The sequence below is a fragment of the Nycticebus coucang genome, chromosome 2 (assembly GCF_027406575.1).
Source record: "Nycticebus coucang isolate mNycCou1 chromosome 2, mNycCou1.pri, whole genome shotgun sequence".
NCBI classification, from domain to species: domain Eukaryota; kingdom Metazoa; phylum Chordata; class Mammalia; order Primates; family Lorisidae; genus Nycticebus; species Nycticebus coucang.
In genome coordinates this window covers 139,752,498-139,773,337 of record NC_069781.1, presented here as the reverse complement: position 1 = coordinate 139,773,337, position 20,840 = coordinate 139,752,498, and the positions used below count along the sequence as shown (strand labels likewise).

General features: G+C 38.4%; 1 long non-coding RNA gene across 3 annotated transcripts in view; it reads right to left on the bottom strand.

Annotated features, from left to right (window-relative positions):
• The window catches only part of LOC128579821 (uncharacterized), a 57,596-nt gene that overhangs the window by 8,016 nt on the left and 28,740 nt on the right, over window positions 1-20,840 (bottom strand). The window lies entirely within an intron of this gene.

Sequence of the window (20,840 nt, the reverse complement as noted above, 5' to 3'; positions counted from 1 at the left end):
AAGAGGCAAAGATGGTGGACAGGGTAAAAGAAAGACTTTTTTCCTCAAGAATTGAGATGTATAATGTATCTTTTGGAAATGACCAGAATCTTTACACTGAGTCAGTAGATACTCTTGAAGACCTTGTCATAGAGTTCATCACTGAAATGACTCAGAAGGCAATGTCAATTGGAAGACAAGGTTGAGGACAAGTTAAAGATAACACTTTTTTTTATTATTAAATCATAGCTATGTACAATAACGCAATCATGAGGTACAATGTGCTGGTTCCATATACACTCTGAAATATTTTCACCAAACTGGTCAACATAGCCTTCATGGCATTTTCTTAATTATTGTGTTCAAACTCTTTTCTATACACTTAGTAAACTTCACCTGCACCCTTCCAAGATGCACCCTAGGTATGGACCCACCAATCACCCTCCCTCCACCCTATCTCCCCCTCCTTTCCCCTCCCTTAACCACTTCCCCATATTCTTGTACTGAAATTGGGTTATAGCTTTCGTATGAAAGCTATGAATTAGTTTCATATTAGGACTGAGTACATTGGGTACTTTTTCTTCCATTCTTTGGATACCTTGCTAAGAAGAATATTTTCCAGTTCCATCCATGTAAACATGAAGGAGGTATAGTCTCCATCTTTATGGCTGCATAATATTCCATGATGTACAAATACAATTTGCTGATCCATTCATGAGTCGATGGGCAATTGGGCTTTTTCCATGATTTAGCAATTTTGAATTGGGCTGCAATAAACATTCTGCTACAAATATCTTTGTTATAGTGTGATTTTTGGTCTTCTGGATATATACCTAGTACAGGAATGATAGGATTGAATGGTAGATCTATTTTTAGATCTCTAAGTATTCTCCAAACATCTTTCGAAAAGAACTGTATTAGTTTACATTCCCACCAGCAGTGCAGAAGTGTTCCCTTTTCTCCACATCCTCGCCAGCATCTCTGCTTTTGGGATTTTGTGATGTGGGCTAATCTTACTGGAGTTAGACGATATCTCAAAGTACTTTTGATTTGCATGTCTCTGATGATTAAGGATAATGACCATTTTTTCATGTATCTGTAGGCTGTGCACCTGTCTTCTTCAGAGAAGTTTCTCTTCAAGTCCCTTGCCCAGCCTGCGATGGGATCCCTTGTTCTTTTCTTGCTAATACATTTGAGTTCTCTGTGGATTCTGGTTATTAAACCTTTGTCAGAGACATATCCTGCAAATATCTTCTCCCATTCTGAGGGCTGTCTGCTTACTCTACTTACTGTGTTCTTGGCTGTGCAGAAACTTTTTAGTTTCATCAGGTCCCAGTAGTGTATTTTTGATGAAGCTTCAATTGACCGGGGGGTCCTTCTCAAAAAATATTCGCCCAGGCCTATTCCTTCAAGAATTTTCCCTGCACTTTCTTCTAGTATTTTTATAGTTTCATGTCTTAAGTTTAAATCTTTAATCCAGTGAGAGTCTATCTTAGTTAATGGTGACAGGTGTGGGTCTAGTTTCAATCTTCTACAGGTTGCCAGCCAGTTCACCCAGCACTTGTTAAATGGGGAATTTTTTCCCCATTGAATGTTTCTAATTAGCTTGTCAAATATAAAATAACAGTAAGTAGCTGGGTTCATTTCTTGGTTCTCTATTCTGTTCCATATATCTACCTATCTGTTTTTGTGACAGTACCATGCTGTTTTGATCACTATTGATTTATAGTATAGTTTGAGGTCTGGTAGTATAATTCCTCCTGCTTTGTTTTTATTTGTGAGTAATATCTTGGGTATTCGAGGTTTTTTCTGATTCCATATAAAATGATGTATTATTTTTTCCAGATCTTTAAAATATGACAATGGATATTGCCACTCCGCCAGTGGAGCGAGTGGAGGTCGGAGGGATTTATTTAACGGGGATGTGTTCAAGGCAAGAGCGAATTCAGAAGGATATAGATCTCGGGATCCAGAAGTCCAGAACTGAGAAGGACTGCCTGTTTGCAGATTTCAAATACTCGGACACCACCTTTACTTTGACCTACATCAGCGGCCCCAAAAGTCCACAGGCACAGGAACTTAAAGAGCAAGAGGAAGTGAAAAGAAAATTAGGGCAAGGAAACAGATAAAAGAAATCACTCATGAGGAAGAATGAGAAGAAAAATCTAGGCAACATGAAGAACCAGTCCAGAACAACCCCTCCAAGGGACCATGAGGCAGCTACTGCACAGGATTCCACCTATAAAGAAATGTTAGGAATGACAGAAAGGGAATTTAGAATACACATGATGAAAACAGTGAAAGAAATGATGGAAACAATGAAGGAAACTGCTAATAAACTGGAAAATAACCAAAAAGAAATCCAAAAACAGAATCAAATAAGAGATGAACGATATGAAGAATATAGAAAGGATATAGCAGAGCTGAAGGAAATGAAGCAGTCAATTAGGGAACTGAAATATGCAATGGAAAGTATCAGCAACAGGTTAGACCATGCAGAAGAAAGAATTTCAGAGGTAGAAGAAAAAGTTCTTGAGATTATTGAGATAGTAAAAGAGGCAGAAAAGAAGAGAGAAAAAGCAGAACGTTCACTGTCAGAATTATGAGACTTTATGAAGTGTTCCAACGTACGAGTTATAAAAATCCCAGAAGGGGAAGAAGACTGCCCCAGAGGAATGGAAGCCATACTAGAGAATATTATAAAAGAAAATTTCCCAAATATCACCAAAGATTCTGACACACTGCTTTCAGAGGGATATCGGACCCCAGGTCGCCTCAACTCTAACCGAGCTTCTTCAAGACACATTGTGATTAGCCTGTCAAAAGTCAAAAAAAAAAAAAAAACAGAAAACATTCTGCAAGCTGCCAGGAGTAAGCGCCAGTTGACCTACAGGGGCAAATCCATCAGAGTGACTGCAGACTTCTCTAATGAAACTTTCCAAGCAAGAAGACAATGGTCATCTACCTTTAATCTATTTAAACAGAACAATTTCCAGCCCAGAATTCTGTACCCTGCTAAGCTAAGCTTTAAAACTGACAGAGAAATCAAATCATTTACGGATATACAAACATCGAGGAAATTCGCCACAACAAGACCAGCTCTACAGGAAATACTTCAACCTGTTCTACACACTAACCACCACAATAGATCAGCAGCAAAGTTAAGAACTCAAAAATTAAAGGACAGAACCTAACCTCCACACTAATGCAAAAGATAAAACTAAGCAATGGACTCTTACAAAATAAGATTAATAGAATACTACCACACTTTTCAATTATCTCAATAAATGTTAATGGCTTGAATTCCCCACTGAAGAGACATAGATTCGCTGACTGGATTAAAAAACACAAGCCATCCATTTGCTGTCTACAAGAAATACACCTGGCTTCAAAAGACAAATTAAAACTCCAAGTCGAGGGTTGGAACACAATTTTTCAGGCAAATGGAATTCAGAAGAAAAGAGGAGTTGCCATCTTATTTTCAGATACACGTGGATTTGAAGCAACTAAAGTCAAAAAAGATAAAGATGGTCACTTTATATTGGTCAAGGGAAAAATACAACAAGAAGACTTTTCAATTCTAAATATTTATGCACCCAATTTAAACACTCCCAGATTCTTAAAACAGACCTTACTCAGTCTGAGCAATATGATATCCAATAATACCATAACAACAGGGGTCTTTAATACTCCTCTTACACAGCTGGACATATCCTCTAAACAGAAATTAAACAAAGATATAAGAGATTTAAATGAGACCATAGAACAACTGTGCTTGATAGACACATATAGTACATTACATCCCAAAGATAAAGAATATACATTCTTCTCATCACCCCATGGAACATTCTCCAAAATTGATCATATCCTGGGACACAAAACAATTATCAACAGAATAAAAAGAGTTGAAATTTTACCTTGTATCTTCTCAGACCATAAGGCACTAAAGGTGGAACTCAACTCTAACAAAAACGTTCGACCCCACACAAAGACATGGAAATTAAACAGTCTTCTGTTGAATAACAGATGGGTGCAGGAAGAAATAAAACAGGAAATAAAACTTCCTTGAGCATAACAACAATGAAGACACAAGCCACCAAAACCTGAGGGATACTGCAAAAGCAGTTTTGAGAGGAAAATTCATCGCTTTAGATGCCTACATTTGAAAAACAGAAATAGTGCACATCAAAAAACTCACAAGCCATCTTATGGACTTGGAAAAAGAAGAACAATCTAAGCCTAAACTCAGTAGAAGAAAAGAAATATCCAAAATCAAATCAGAGATCAATGAAATTGAAAACAAAAAAAATCATTCAGAAAATTAATAAACAAGGAGTTGTTTTTTTGAAAAACTAAATAAAATAGATAAACCATTGGCCAGACTAATGAGAAAAAGAAAAGTAAAATCTCCAGTAACCTCAATCAGAAATGATAAAGGGGAAATAACAACTGATCCCACAGAGATACAAGAGATCAGCTCTGAATACTACCAGAAACTCTATGCACAGAAATTTGACAATGTGAAGGAAATGAATCAATATTTGAAATCACACCCTCTCCCTAGATTTAGCCAGGAAGAAACAGAGCTCCTGAAAAGACCAATTTCAAGCACTGATATCAAAGAAACAATAAAAAAATCTTCCAACCAAAAAATGCCCTGGTCCAGATAGCATCACTCCAGAGTTCTATCAAACCTTCAAGGAAGAGCTTATTCCTGTACTGCAGAAATTATTCCAAAAAATTGAGGAAGAAGGAATCTTCCCCAAACACATTCTATGAAGCAAACATCACCCTGATACCAAAACCAGGAAAAGACCCAACCAAAAAGGAGAATTTCAGACCAATCTCACTCATGAATATAGATGTATAAATTCTCAACAAAATCCTAGCCAATAGATTATACCTTATCATCAAAAAAGTGTACATCATGATCAAGTAGGTTTCATCCCAGGGATGCAAGGCTGGTTTAACATACACAAGTCCCTAAACGTTATCCACCATATTAAAAGAGGCAAAAATAAAGATCATATGATCCTCTCAATACATGCAGAAAAAGCATTTGATAAAATCCAGCATCCTTTTCTAATTAGAACACTGAAGAGTATAGGCATAGGTGGCACATTTCTTTTTTTTTTATTAATTTTTTTTATTGTTAAATCATACTATGAACATTAGTGCAATCAAGAGGTACAATGTGCGGGTTTCATATACAATCTGAAATATTCTCATCAAACTGTTCAACATAGCCATAATGGCATTTTCTTAGTTATTGCATGTAGGCATTTGTATTCTGCATTTAGTAAGTTTCGCCTGTACCCATTCTAAGATGAACCGTAGAAGTGGCCCAATCCATTACACTCCCACCACCAAAACCTCCTGCCTCCCTTCCCCTACCTTGGCCCTCTCCCTATAGTCTTGTGCTATAGTTGGGTTATAGCGTTCATGTGAAAGGTATAATTTAGCTTCATAGCAGAGCTCAGTACATAGGATACTTTTTCTTCCATTCCTGAGATACTTTGCTAAGAAGAATATGTTCCAGATACATCCATGTAAACATGAAAGAGTTAAAGTCTCCATCTTTCTTTAAGGCTGCGTAATATTCCATGGTATACATGTACCACAATTTGCTAGTCCATTCGTGGGTCGATGGGCACTTGGGCTTCTTCCATAACTTAGCAATTATGAATTGGGCTGCAACAAACATTCTGGTACAGATGTTTTTATTATATCGTGACTTTTGGTCTTTGGGGTATAAACCTAGTAAAGGAATTATAGGATCAAATGGCAGGTCTATTTTCAGGTCTCTAAGTATTCTCCAAACATCCTTCCAGAAGAAATGTATTAGTGTGCATTCCCACCAGCTGTGTAGAAGTGTGCCCTTTTCTCCACATCCATGCCAACATCACTGGTTTTGTGATTCTGTTATGTGGGCTACTCTTACTGGGGTTAGGTGGTATCTCAAAGTAATTCTGATTTGCATTTCTCTGATGATTAAGGATGATGAGCTTTTTTTCATGTGTTTATAGATTGTGCGTCTGTCTTCTTTAGAGAAGTTTCTCTTCAAGTCCTTTTCCCACCCTGAGATGGGATCACTTGTTCTTTTCTTCCTAATATGTTTGAGTTCTCTGTGGATTCTGGTTATTAAGACCTTTATCGCAGGTATAACCTGCAAATATTTTCTCCCATTCTGAGGAATGTCTGCTTGCTTTACTTACTATGTTCTTGGCTGTGCAGAAGCTTTTTAGTTTGATCAGGTCCCCAGGAGTGTATTTTTGAAGCTGCTTCAATTGCCTGGGGAGTCCTCCTCATAAAATATCACCCAGGCCGATTCCTTCAAGAGTTTTCCCTGCACTTTCTTCAAGTATTTTTATAGTTTCATGTCTTAAGTTTAAATCTTTTATCCAGTGAGAGTCTATCTTAGTTAATGGTGTAAGGTGTGGGTCCAGTTTCAATCTTCTACAGGTTGCCAGCCACTTTACCCAGCACCATTTGTTAAATAGGGAATCTTTCCCCACTGAATGTTTTTAATTGCCTTGTCAAAGATCAAATAACAGTAAGTAGCTGGATTCATATCTTGATTCTTTATTCTGTTCCAGACATCTACTTCTTTGCTTTTGTGCCAGTACCTGATTTGATCACTATCTATCTATAGTACACTCTGAGGTCTGGTAGCGTGATTCCTCCTGTTGTGTTTTTACTGCTGAGTAATGTTTTGGCTATTCAAGGTTTTTTCTGATTCCATATAAAACGAAGTATTATTTTTTCAAGATCTTTAAAATATGACAATGGAGCTTTAATAGGAATTGCATTAAAATTGTATATTGCTTTGGGTAGTATGGACATTTTAACAATGTTGATTCTTCCCAGCCATGAGCATGATGTTTTTCCATCTGTTAACATCTTCAGCTATTACTTTTCTTAAGGTTTCATAGATCTATTTGTATAGATCTTTCACATCCTTTATTAGGTATACTCCCAAATATTTCATCTTCTTTGGCACTACTGTGAAAGGAGTAGAATCCTTGACTGTATTTTCGGCTTCGTTATTGTTGGTATATATAAAGGCTACAGAATTATGGGTGTTGATTTTCTAGCCTGAGACATTGTAGTATTCCTTGATCAATTCTAAAAGTTTTGTAGTAGAATCCCTAGTGTTTTCCAGATATATGATCATATCATCTGCGAATAGTGAAAGTTTGATTTCTTCTGACCCTATGTGGATACCCTTGATCGCCTTTTCTTCCCTAATTGCAATGGCTAAAACTTCCATTACAATGTTAAAGAGCAATGGAGACAATGAGCAACCTTGCCTAGTTCCTGATCTAAGTGGAAATGATTTCAATTTAACTCCATTCAATATGATATTGGCTGTGGGTTTGCTGTAGATGGCCTCTATTAGTTTAAGAAATGTCCCTTCTATACCAATTTTCTTAAATGTTCTGATCATGAGGGGATGCTGGATATTATCAAAAGCTTTTTCTGCATCAATTGAAAAAGTCATATGGTCCTTATTCTTTAGTTTGTATGTGTTGAATTACATTTATAGATTTACGTATATTGAACCAGCCTTGAGACCCTGGGATAAATCCCTCTTGGTCACTTTTTGATGTGTTGTTGGATTCTGTTTGTTAGGATCTTATTGGGTATTTTAGCATCTATACTCATTAGTGATATTGGTCTATGATTTTCTTTTCTTGTTGGGTCTTTCCCTGGTTTGGTGATCAAGGTGATGTTTGCTTTGTAGAACGTGTTGAGTAATATTCCTTCTTTTTCTATATTTTCGAAGAGGTTTAGTAGTATAAGTACTAGTTCTTCTTTAAAGGTTTGGTAGAATTCTGACGTAAAGCCATCTGGTCCTGGGCTTTTCTTTTTAGGGAGATTTTGTATAGTTCATGGTATTTCAGAACTTGATATAGGCCTGTTCGTCATTTCCACTTCGTTCCGGCTAAGTCTTGGTAGGTGGCATACTTCCAGGTATTGGTCGATTTCTTCCAGATTTTCATATTTCTGAGAGTAGAGTTTCTTATACTATTCATTACAGGTTTTTTGAATTTCTGAGGGGTCTGTTGTTATTTCATCATTATCGTTTTCTGATTGATGAAATTAAGAGATTTTACTCTTTTTTTCCTGGTTAGGTTTCCCAAAGGTGTGTCTATTTTATTGACCTTTTCAACAAACCAACTTCTGGATTTGTTGATCTGTTGTATAATTATTTTGTTTTCAATTTCATTTAATTCTACTATGATTTTGGTTATTTCCTTTCTTCTGCTAGGTTTGGGGTTGTAATGTTCTTCCGTCTCCAGTTGCTTGAGATGTCCCATTAAGTTATTAACTTCCTCTCTTTCTGTTTTCTTCAAGAAGGCTTGCAGTGCTATAAATTTCCCTCTTAGGACTGTCTTTGCAGTATCCCATACGTTCTGGTACTTCATCTCTTGATTGTTGTTTAGTTCCAAAAATTTGGTGCTTTCCTTCTTAATCTCATCTATAACCCATCTATCCTGCAGCATAAGGTTGTTTAGCTTCCATGTTCTTGTATGGGTATGCAGGTTCCTGTTGTTACTGAGTTCAACTTTTATTCCATGATGGTCTGAGAAGATGCAAGGAATAATTTCTATTTTTTTTTAATTTGCTGATGTTAGATTTGTGGCCTAGGATCCTGTCGATTTTGGAGTATGTTCTGTGGGCTGATGAGAAGAATGTGTATTCAGTTTCGTTGGGATGAAATGTTCTGTAGATGTCTGTTACGTCCAGATGTTGAATGGTTGAGTTTAAATCTAAAATTTCTTTGCTTAGCTTCTTTTTGGAGAATCTATTCAGCACTGCTAAAGGGGTGTTAAAATCTCCAACTACTATGGAAGTGGAGGCAATCGAGTTGCTCATGTCTGTTAGAGTTTCTCTTATAAATTGAGGTGCGTTCTGGTTGGGAACATAATTATTAATACTTGAAATCTCCTCATATTGGGTATTACCTTTAAGAAATATAAATTATCCATCCTTGTCCTTCCATATTTTGGTTGGTTTAAAGCCTATTGCTTCTGTGAATTGGATGGCAATGCCTGCTTTTTTCTGCTTTTCATTTGCATGGAGTATAGATGACCATCCCTTCACCTCGAGTCTTTATTTTTCTTTTAATGGAAGATGCCATTCTTGTATGCAGCAGATATATGGTTTGAGTTTTTATATCCAGTCAGCCAACCTGTGCCTCTTTAGAGGACAGTTTAAACCATTCACATTAATTGAGAATATTGATAAGGCTTTCGAGAGTCCAGTGGACATTTTTAATCCTTTTGTGACTGTGGAAGTTGGAATTTGATCAAAATTTTCTGGGTGAGTTTATTTTGTGGTGGATTACGCTGGTCTTTATGGACGATAGGTCTGAGAATATCGTGGAGAGCTGGTTTAGCTATCACAAATTTCTTCAACATGTGAATGTTATTAAAGTATTTAATGTCTCCATCAAAAATGAAACTCACTTTAACTGGGTATCGGATCCTGGGTTGAAAGTTATTTTGTTTTAGGAGATTAAAATTCGATGACCATCCTCTTCTAGCTTGAAAGGTTTCAGCAGAGATATCTGCAGTTATTCTAATATTCTTGCCCTTGTAGGTAATGGTTTTCTTTCTTCTGGCTGCTTTCAGAATTTTCTCCTTCATATTAACTTTAGTGAAATTGATTATGATGTGTCTGGGGGATGTCTTATTCAGGTTGAGTCGTGCTGGAGTTCTGAAACTGTCTGCTATCTGAATTTCAGAATCTCTTGGCATGTCTGGAAAATTCTCCTTCATAATCTCATGGAGAAGAGATTCTGTGCCTTGTGAAGCCACTTCGTCACTTTCGGGGATCCCTTTAAGATGAATATTGGTTTTCTTCCAATTATCCCAGAGCTCTCTGAGAGACTGATCTGTTTTTGCCCTCCATTTCTCATCCTCTTTGAGAGTTTGGGAGCGTTCGAGAACTTTGTCTTCAATGTCAGAAATCCTTTCTTCTGCTTGCTCCATTGTGTTACTGAGGGATTCTACTGTGTTTCTCAGATCCTCGAGGGATGCAACTTCTTGTCTCAACGTGTCAAAATCTTTGGTCATTTGGTCTTTGAATTTGTTGAATTCTTGAGATATCTTTTGGGTTACTGCTTGGAGTTCTAATTCAATCTTATTTGCTATCCAGATTCTGAATTCGATTTCTGACATCTCAGCTATTTGTTTGTGCATGGGATCTTGTGCTGTGTCTGCCCCATTGATCCTTGGGGGAGTTATCAGAATAATAACTCTGATTATTCACATTGCCAGAGATTTTCTGTTGATTTCTCCTCATGATTGTTTTTCACCGTTGCCTCTAGCTGTACTCAGAGTTGGGGAGGTGTCTCTCCAAGATTAGATCCCAGCAGGATCACTCTATTGTTGCTTGATCTTTGTAAGGAGTGACCCTGTGTAGTTCCTCTGGAGCTGCTACCACTAGGGAGTTCTGGTTTTGGAAGCAGCTCCAGCGTGTGACACACCTGGATCCAGCAACAGGTGGGAGGTGGTGTGCATGGTTCTGGGAGTTCCTGGCACCCACTGACTTTGGCACAGAGAGCCCAAGGCTCCAGCAGTCTCTGGCTAGGAGAAGGGCTCTGCGTAGAGGCAGGAAGGGCTCCAGAGGGCATGCAGCTACCAGTATCCCTGGCCAGACGAGCGGGCCAGTGTGGAGGCTGGGAGGACACAGGAGGGAGGACACAGGGTTGCACGGTTCCTGCAGTTCCTGGTCAGGGCATGCGGAGGCCTGGTTGGTGCGGGGTCGTGGCACAGATCTTATGGAGGTCCAGGCAGCACCAAGCCCAAGAATTTGAGGTTGCTATTTGCTGTCACACCACAGCACTCTACCAGGGCAACAGCCCGAGCCTCCAATGTGCCAAAACCATTTCACTCTGCACCTAAGGGTTAAGGCTATATAAGGCAGCTCAGTCCCTGCCTTTAGGCTGCTCAGTTGCTAGGTTACTACGTCACACCCGCTCCTTGCTCTGGGACCCTGAGGGCAGAGCTTGCTGGGGCAGTTCTCTCACACAATGGCTCCCTGAAGCCCAACTCAGTGGCTCTGTCTGGGGCCACAAACAATGCCCAAAGTTCTCTGCACTACTACATCAGCTCTCCTGAAGGCAGTTCATCTGAGTGCCAAGTCCAAAAACAGCAAAACAGTTCACAGGTAAGGCCTTTCTGGTTTGCAGTCTCACTGCTGTTTGTACTCACGGTTGCCGGCATGATTAGGTCGATCGAACACACACAACCACTTGCCAGTTAACAAATGCTTTTGTCCTCCTCTTGGGGTCCAGAAATCCCTTGCTTACTCCCTGTAGCCTCAAAGGGATGATTATAGGCAAATAACACCAGCCAGAGATGTCTAGAGTCTTATCTCCCCAGACTCACCCTGCCCAGTTGCAGGGAAGCTGTTACTCGGTCGCCATCTTTAATCCAATCTCCTCAGGTGGCAAATTTCTAAAACTGATCGAAGTTATCTATGACAAACTCACACCCAATATTTTACTAAATGGAGTAAAACTGAAAAGCTTTTCCTCTTAGTACTGCAACAAGACAAGGTTGTCCTCTGTCACCTTTACTATTCAACATAGTGCTGGAAGTTCTAGCCAATACAATTAGGCAAAACAAGGAAGTAAAGGGAATCAAAATGGGAGTAGAGGAGGTCAAACTCTCCCTCTTTGCTGATGACATGATCCTATACTTAAAGAATCCCAAAGACTCAACCACAAGACTCCTAGAATTCATCAAAAAATACAGTAATGTTTCAGGATATAAAATCAATGTTGACAAGTCAGTAGCCTTTGTATACGCCAATAACAGTGAAGATGAGAAGCTAACTAAGGACACAATTCCCTTCACCATAGTTTCAAAGAAAATGAAATACCTAGGAATATAACTAACAAAAGAGGTAAAGGACCTCTATAAAGATAATTATGAGGAGGGAGGGTAATTGGTGGGGTCATACCTATGGTGCATCTTAGAATAGGTATAGGCGAAACTTACTTAATGCAGAATACAAATGTCTACAATGCCACAAAGGCTATATTAAACAGTTTAATGAAAATATTTCAGATTATATATGAAACCAGCACATTGTACCCCTTGATTGCACTAATGTACAAACCTATGATTTAATAAAAAATAAATAAAAATAAAATTTAAAAAAACACAGAAAATTATGAAATACTAAGAAAGGAAATATCAGAGGATATTAACAAATGAAAGAATATACCATGGCTCATGGCTGGGAAGTATCAATGTTGTTAAAATATCTATATGTCCCAAAGCAATCTACCTATTCAATGCCATTCCTATTAAAATACCAACATTATACTTCCAAGATTTGGAAAAAATGATTCTTCATTTTGTATGGAACCAGAAAAAATCCTGTATAGCTAAGGCAGTTCTTAGTAATAAAAATAAAGTTGGGGGCATCAGCATACCAGATATTAGGCTGTACTACAAAGTCATAGTGGTCAAGACAACATGGTATTGGCACAAAAAAAGAGAAATAGACAATTGCAATGGAAAAGAAAACCAGGAAATGAAGATAACATCTTACAACCACCTAATCTTCAATAAACCAAACAAGAACATACTTTGGGGGAAAGATTCCCTATTCAATAAATGGTGTTGGGATAACTGGATGTCTACATGTAAAAGACTGAAACTGGACCCACACCTTTCCCCACTCACAAAAATTGATTCAAGATGGATAAAGGACTTAAATTTAAGGCATGAAACAATAAAAATCCTCAACGAAAGCATAGGAAAAACACTAGAAGTTATTGGCCTGGGGAAAAACTTCATGAAGAAGACTGCCATGGCAATTGCAACAACAACAAAAATAAACAAATGGGACTTCATTAAACTGAAAAGCTTCTGTACAGCTAAGGAGACAATGACCAAACCAAATCGACAACCTACACAATGGGAAAGGATATTTGCATATTTTGAATCAGACAAAAGCTTGATAACTAGGATCTACAGAAAACTCAAATTAATCCGCAGGAAAAAAGCAAACAATACCATATATCAATGGGCAACAGACATGAACAAAATCTTCTCTAAAGACGACAGACAAATGGCTAACAAACATATGAAAAAATGCTCATCATCCCTATTTATTAGAGACATGCAAATAAAAACACCCCAAGATATCATCCAACCCCAGCGAGAATGGCCCACATCACCAAATCTCAAAACTGCAGATGCTAGTGTGGATGTTGAGAGAAGAGAACACTTTCACTCTGCTGGTGGGACTGCAAACAAATACTATCTTTTAGGAAGGAAGTATGGAGAAACCTCAAAGAACTCAAGCTAGACCTCCCATTTGATCCTGCAATCCCATTACTAGGCATCTACCCAGAAAGAAAAAAAATCCTTTTATTATATGGACACTTGAACTAGACTGTTTATTGCAGCTCTATTTACAGTTGCCAAAATGTGGAAACAGCCTAAATACCCAACTGAGGAATGGATTAACAAGCTGTGGTATATGTACACCATGTAATACTATTCAGCCATTAAAAAAATTGGAGACTTTCTATCTTTTGTATTAACTTGGATGGAAGTGGAAGACATTATTCTTAGTAAACAATCACAAGAATGGAGAAGCATCAATACTATGTACTCAATATTGATATGAGGACAATTAATGACAATGAAGGACATGGGGGAGGTGGGAGGAGAGAGCAGAGAGAGAAAGAAGGAGTGAGTGGTGGGGAAAGGAAGAGCAGAGAGAGAAAAGGAGGAAGTGAGGGTGGGGCCTTGGTGTGTGCCACACCTTTTGGGGGAAAGATGATTGTAAGAGGGACTTTACCTAACAAATGCAATCAGTGTAATCTGGTTTCTTGTACCTTCAATGAATCTCCAACAATAAAAAAAAAAAAAAAGGAATGCATTCAAGTAGAAATTGTAAAGAATGTACTGTCCAAATTACAGGTTGCTTAGACTATAATGTTTCAAAGTACAGACAAGTGCCTCGCTCAAGGTCAACCATAAAAGACTGGCAGCATGAATTACCATTCAACCTAACAGAACATCATTCAATACTTCAAAGGAGGAGGAACAATCCAAGATGGTGGTCGAGTAACAGCTTCCCTGCAACAGGGCACGGTGAGTCTGGGGAGATAAGACTCCAGGCATCTCTGGCTGGTGGGATCTGCCTATAATCATCTCTTTGAGGATACAGGGAGTCAGTAAGAGTTTTCTGGACCCCAAGAGGAGGACAAAAACAACGGATAACCGGCAAGTGGTTGCATGTGTTCGATAGAACTAATCCTGCCAGCAGCCGTAAGTACAAGTAGCAGTAAAACTGCGAACCAGAAAGACCATACCTGTGAACTCTTTCAATGTTTTTGGACTTGGCACTCAGTTGAACTGCATTGGGAAGAGCTTGAGCAGGAGTGCAGAGAACTTTGGGTATTGTCTAATGCACCAGACTGAGGTGCTGAGCCTGACGGAGCTAATAGTGTTTGGCTATGGGCTGCTGCAAGCCATTGTGAGAGAACTGCCCCCGCAAGCTCTGCTCTCAGGGTCGCAGAGCAAGGATCAGGCAGGAACTAGTAACCTAGCGACTAAGCAGCCTAAAGGCAGGGACTGCGCTGCCTTACAGCCTTAACCCTCAGGGACAGAGTGAGACAGGTTTTGTCACACTGGAGCCTCGGGCTGTTGCCTTGGGTAGAGTGCTGTGGTATCACAGCTCATAGCAACTTCAAACTCCTGGGCTTGATGCTGCCTGGATTTCCATAAGAGCTGCATCGTGACCCCCGACCCACGACCCGCACCCGCCGGGCCTCCACAAGCACTGACCAGGAACTGCGGTAGCCACACAACCCTTCATCCTCCCTCCTGTACCCTCCCTGCCTCCACACTGGCCCACACATCTTGCCAGGGACTCTGGTAGCCATATGCCCTCCAGAGCCCTACCTGCCTCTGCGCAGAGCTCTTCTCCTGGCCAGAGAATGCTGGAGTCTTGGGCTCTATGTGCCAAAGTCACTGGGCACCAGGCAATACCAGAACCAGGCGCAGCACCTCCCGCCCTGTTGTTGGATCTGGGTGTGTAACACTCCGGAGCTGCTTCCACAAACAGAACTCCCTTGCGGGGGCAGCCCCAAAGTAACTACACAGGGTCACTCCCTACAAAGATCAGCAACAATAGAGTGATCCCGCTGTGGTCTAAACTTGGAGAGAAACCTCTCGAACTATGAGGAAGGGCAAAGGCAATGGTGAAAAATAATCATGAGGAGAAATCAACAGAAAAACTCTGGCAATATGAATAATCAGAGTAGATCAACTCCCCCAAGGATCAATGGGGCAGACACAGCACAAGATCCCCTGCACAAACAAATAGCTGAGATGTCAGAAATCGATTTCAGAATCTGGATAATAAATAAGATCAAATTAGAATTCCAAGCAGTAACCCAAAAGATATCTCAAGAATTGAACGAATTCAAATACCAAATGACCAAAGATTTTGACACATTGACACAAGAAGTTGCATCCCTCAAAGATCTGAGAAACACAGTAGAATCCCTCAGTAACACAATGGAGCAAGGAGAAGAAAGGATTTCTGACATTGAAGACAAAGTTTTCGAACGCTCCCAAACTCTCAAAGAGGATGAGAAATGGAGGGCAAAAATAGATCAGTCTCTCAGAGAGCTCTGGGATAATTGGAAAAAAAGCAATATTCGTCTTATAGGGATCCCCGAAAATGACAAAGTGGCTTCACAAGGCACAGAATCTCTTCTCCATGAGATTATGAAGGAGAACTTTCCAGACATGCCAAGAGACTCTGAAATTCAGATAGCAGTTTCAAAACCCTAGTATAACTAACTCAATAAGACATTCCCCAGACACATCATAATTAATTTCACAAAAGATAATTTGAAGAAGAAAATTCTGAATGAAGGCAGACAAAAGAAAATTATCACCTACAAGGGCAAGAATATTAAATAACTGCAGATCTCTCTGCTGAAACTTTCAAGCTAGAAGATGATGGTCATTGAATTTTAAACTCCTAAAACAAAATAACTTTCAACCCAGGACCCTGTAACCAGCTAAACTGAGTTTTAATTATGAAGGAGAAATTAAATACTTCAATGACATTCACATGTTGAAGAAATTTGCCATAACTAAACCAGTTCTCCAGGATATTCTCACACCTATCCTCCATAAAGACACCAGCGTAATCCTCCACCACGAAAGTAAACTCACCCAGAAAATTTTGATCAAATTCCAACTTCCACAGTCGCAAAAGGATTAAAAATGTCCACTGGACTCTCAATAGGCTTATCAATATTCTCAATTAATGTGAATGGTTTAAACTGTCCTCTAAAGAGGCACAGGTTGGCTGACTGGATATAAAAACTCAAACCAGATATCTGATGCATAAAAGAATGGCATCTTCCATTAAAAGAAAAATATAGACTCGAGGTGAAGGGATGGTCATCTATACTCCATGCAAATGGAAAGCAGAAAAAAGCAGGCATTGCAATCCTATTCGCAGACGCAATAGGCTTTAAACCAACCGAAATACGGAAGGACAAGGATGGATAATTTATATTTCTTAAAGGTAATACCCAATATGAGGAGATTTCAAGTATTAATAATTATGCTCCCAACCAGAACGCACCTCAATTTATAAGAGAAACTCTAACAGACATGAGCAACTCGATTGCCTCCACTTCCATAGTAGTTGGAGATTTTAACACCCCTTTAGCAGTGCTGAATAGATCCTCCAAAAAGAAGCTAAGCAAAGAAATTTTAGATTTAAACTCAACCATTCAACATCTGGACGTAACAGACATCTACAGAACATTTTATCCCAACAAAACTGAATACACATTCTTCTCATCAGCCCACGGAACATACTCCAATATCGACCATATCCTAGGCCACAAATATAACCTCAGCAAATTAAAAAAAATAGAAATTATTCCTTGCATCTTCTCAGACCATCATGGAATAAAAGTTGAACTCAGTAACAACAGGAACCTGCATACCCATACAAGAACATGGAAGCTAAACAACCTTATGCTGCAGGATAGATGGGTTATAGATGAGATTAAGAAGGAAAGCACCAAATTTTTGGAACTAAACAACAATCAAGACACAAATTACCAGAACCAATGGGATACTGCAAAGGCAATCCTAAGAGGGAAATTTATAGCACTGCAAGCCTTCCTCAAGAAAACAAAGAGAGGAAGTTAATAACTTAATGGGACATCTCAAGCAACTGGAGACGGAAGAACACTCCAACCCCAAACCCAGCAGAAGAAAATAAATAACCAAAATCAGAGCAGAATTAAATGAAATGGAAAACAAAAGAATTATACAACAGATCAATAAATCCAAAAGTTGGTTTTTTGAAAAGATCAATAAAATAGATAAACCTTTAGCAAACCTAACCAGGAAAAAAAGAGTAAAATCTCTAATTTCATGGATCAGAAATGGTAATGATGAAATAACAACAGACCCCTCAGAAATTCAAAAATTCCTTAATGAATACTACAAGAAACCTACCCTAGAAATACAAAAATCTGAAAGAAATAGACCAATACCTGGAAGTACGCCACCTACCAAGACTTAGCCAGAATGAAGTGGAAATGTTGAACAGGCTTATATCAAGTTCTGAAATAGCCATCAACTGTACAAAATCTCCCTAAAAGGAAAAGCCCAGGACCAGATGGCTTTACATCAGAATTCTACCAAACCTTTAAAGAAGAACTAGTACCTATATTACTAAACCTCTTCCAAAATATAGAAAGAGAAGGAATATTACCCAACACATTCAATGAAGCAAACATCACCTTGATCCCCAAACCAGGGAAAGATCCAACAAGAAAAGAAAATCATAGACCAATATCACTAATAAATATTGATGCTAAAATACTCAATAAGATCCTAACAAACAGAATCTAACAACACATCAAAAAAATTATACACCACGACCACATGGGATTTATCCCAGGGTCTTAAGGCTGGTTCAATATACATAAATCTATAAGTGTAATTCAGCACATAAACAAACTAAGAAATAAGGACCATATGATTCTTTCAATTGATGCATAAAAAGCCTTTGATAACATCCAGCATCCCTTCATTATCAGAACATTTTAGAAAATTGGTATAGAAGGGACATTTCTTAAACTAATAGAGGCCATCCACAGCAAACCCACGGCCAGTATCGTATTGAATGGAGTTAAATTGAAATCATTTCCACTTAGATCAGGAACCAGGCAAGGTTGCCCATTGTGTCTCCATTGCTCTTTAACATTGTAATGGAAGTTTTAGCCATTGCAATTAGGGAAGAAAAGGGTATCCACATAGGGTCAGAAGAGATCAAACTTTCACTCTTCGCAGATGATATGATCGTATATCTGCAAAATGCTAGGGATTCTACTACAAACTTTTATAAGTGATCAAGGAATGCAGCAACGTCTCAAACTACAAAATCAACACCCACAAATCTGTAGCCTTTATATATACCAACAGTAACCAAGCTGAAAAAACAGTCAAGTACTCTATTCCTTTCACAATAGTGCCAAAGAAGATTAAATATTTGGGAGTATACCTAACAATGAAACTTTTAAGAAAAAAAATAGCTGAAGATGTTAACAAATGGAAAAACATACCATGCTCATGGTATGTTAAAATGTCTATACTACCCAAAGTAATATACAATTTTAATGCAATTCCTATTAAAGCTCCATTGTCATATTTTAAAGATCTTGAAAAAATAACACTTCGATTTATATGGAATCAGAAAAAACCTCCAATAGCCAGAACATTACTCAGCAATAAAAACACAGCAGGAAGAATCACGCTACCAGACCTGAGACTGTACTGTAAATCGATAGTGATCAAAACAGCATAGTATTGGCAAAAAAACAGAGAGGTAGATGTCTGGAACAGAACAGAGAACCAAAAGATGGATCCAGCTACTTACCATTATTTGATCTTTGACAAGCCAATTAAAAACATTCAGTGTGGAAAAGATTCCCTATTTAACAAATGGTGCTGGGTGAACTGGCTGGCAATCTGTAAAAGACTGAAACTGGACCCACACCTTTCAACATTAACTAAGATTGACTCACTGGATAAAAGATTTAAACTTAAGACATGAAACTATAAAAATACTTGAAGAAAGTGCAGGGAAAACTCTTGAAGGAATCAGGCTGGGTGAATATTTTATGAGGAGGACTCCCCAGGCAATTGAAGCAGTATCAAAAATACATTACTGGGACATGATCAAACTAAAAAGCTTCTGCACAGCCAAGAACATAGTAAGTAAAGCAAGTAGACAGCCCTCAGAATGGGAGAAAATATTTGCAGGTTATACATCCGATTAAGTTTTAATAACCAGAATCCACAGAGAACTCAAACGTATTAGCAAGAAAAGAACAAGTGATCCCATCTTAGGGTGGGCAAGGGACTTGAAGAGAAACTTCTCTAAAGAAGACAGACGCACAATCTACAAACACATGAAAAAAGCTCATCATCCTTAATCATCAGAGAAATGCAAATCAAAATTACTTTGAGATATCACCTAACCCCAGTAAGTGTAGCCCACATAACAAAATCCCAAAAGCAGAGATGTTGGCGTGGATGTGGAGAAAAGGGCACACTTCTACCCTGCTGGTGGAAATGCACGCCAATACGTTCCTTCTGGAAAGATGTTTGGAGAATACTTAGGGACCTCAAAATAGATCTGCCATTCGATCCTATAATTCCTTTACTAGTTTTATACTCAAAAGACCAAAAATCACAATATAACAAAGACATCTGTACCAGAATGTTTATTGCAGCCCAATTCACAATTGCTAAGTCATGGAAGAAGCCCAAGTGCCCATATGCCCACGAATGGACTAGCAAATTGTAGTATATGTATACCATGGAATATTATGCAGCCTTAAAGAAAGATGGAGACTTTACCTCTTTCATGTTTACATGGATGTATCTGGAACATATTCTTCTTAGCAAAGTATCTCAAGAATGGAAGAAAAAGTATCCAATGTACTCAGCCCTACTATGAAGCTAAATTACAGCTTTCACATGAAGGCTATAACCCAACTATGGCACAAGACTATGAGGAAAGGGCCAAGGAAAGGGAAGGGAGGGGGGAGGTTAGTGTGGCGGGAGGGCAATGGGTTGGGCCACACCTACGGTGCATCTTAGAATGGGTACAGGCGAAAGTTACTAAAGGCAGAATACAAATGTCTACGTACAATAACTAAGAAAATGCCATGAAGGCTATGTTGAACAGTTAGATGAGAATATTTCAGATTGTATATGAAACCAGCACATTGTAGCCCTTGATTGCACTAATGTACACAGCTATGATTTATCAGTAAGAAAAAAAAATAAAGGCAACAATAACAAAAAAAAAAAAAAAAAGAGCGAATGACCAGAGATGATGAATCTAATTATGTCCTTGTTACAAAAGTTATCTCTGAGACTGGTAAGGCATTCACGAATAACTAATTGCTTTTGTGTATTTAAACAAAGATGTTTAATGATTCAAGAAACTTGTAAAATTAATTTTGTCCCTAACAGTATTAAAGCAGTGATAATGTTAAAAAAAATACTTCAAAAGAAAAATAGGTATTATTCAATTGCTTTGAATAAATCAATTGATACTACTGACTTAACAGAAGAGATTTTTTGCTACTAAAAGTTACTCACTTTGGGAAATTTTGCAAACAGAACACAAACAATATATACCTTCAACAATTTTCAAGATAAATGTCACAAACTTTCACTGGATTTGGTAAATTTAGTAAGTACACTTACAGTTGGTTCACTTTTCATGTAAGTCACATATGAATGGGCTTATCACACAGCTAA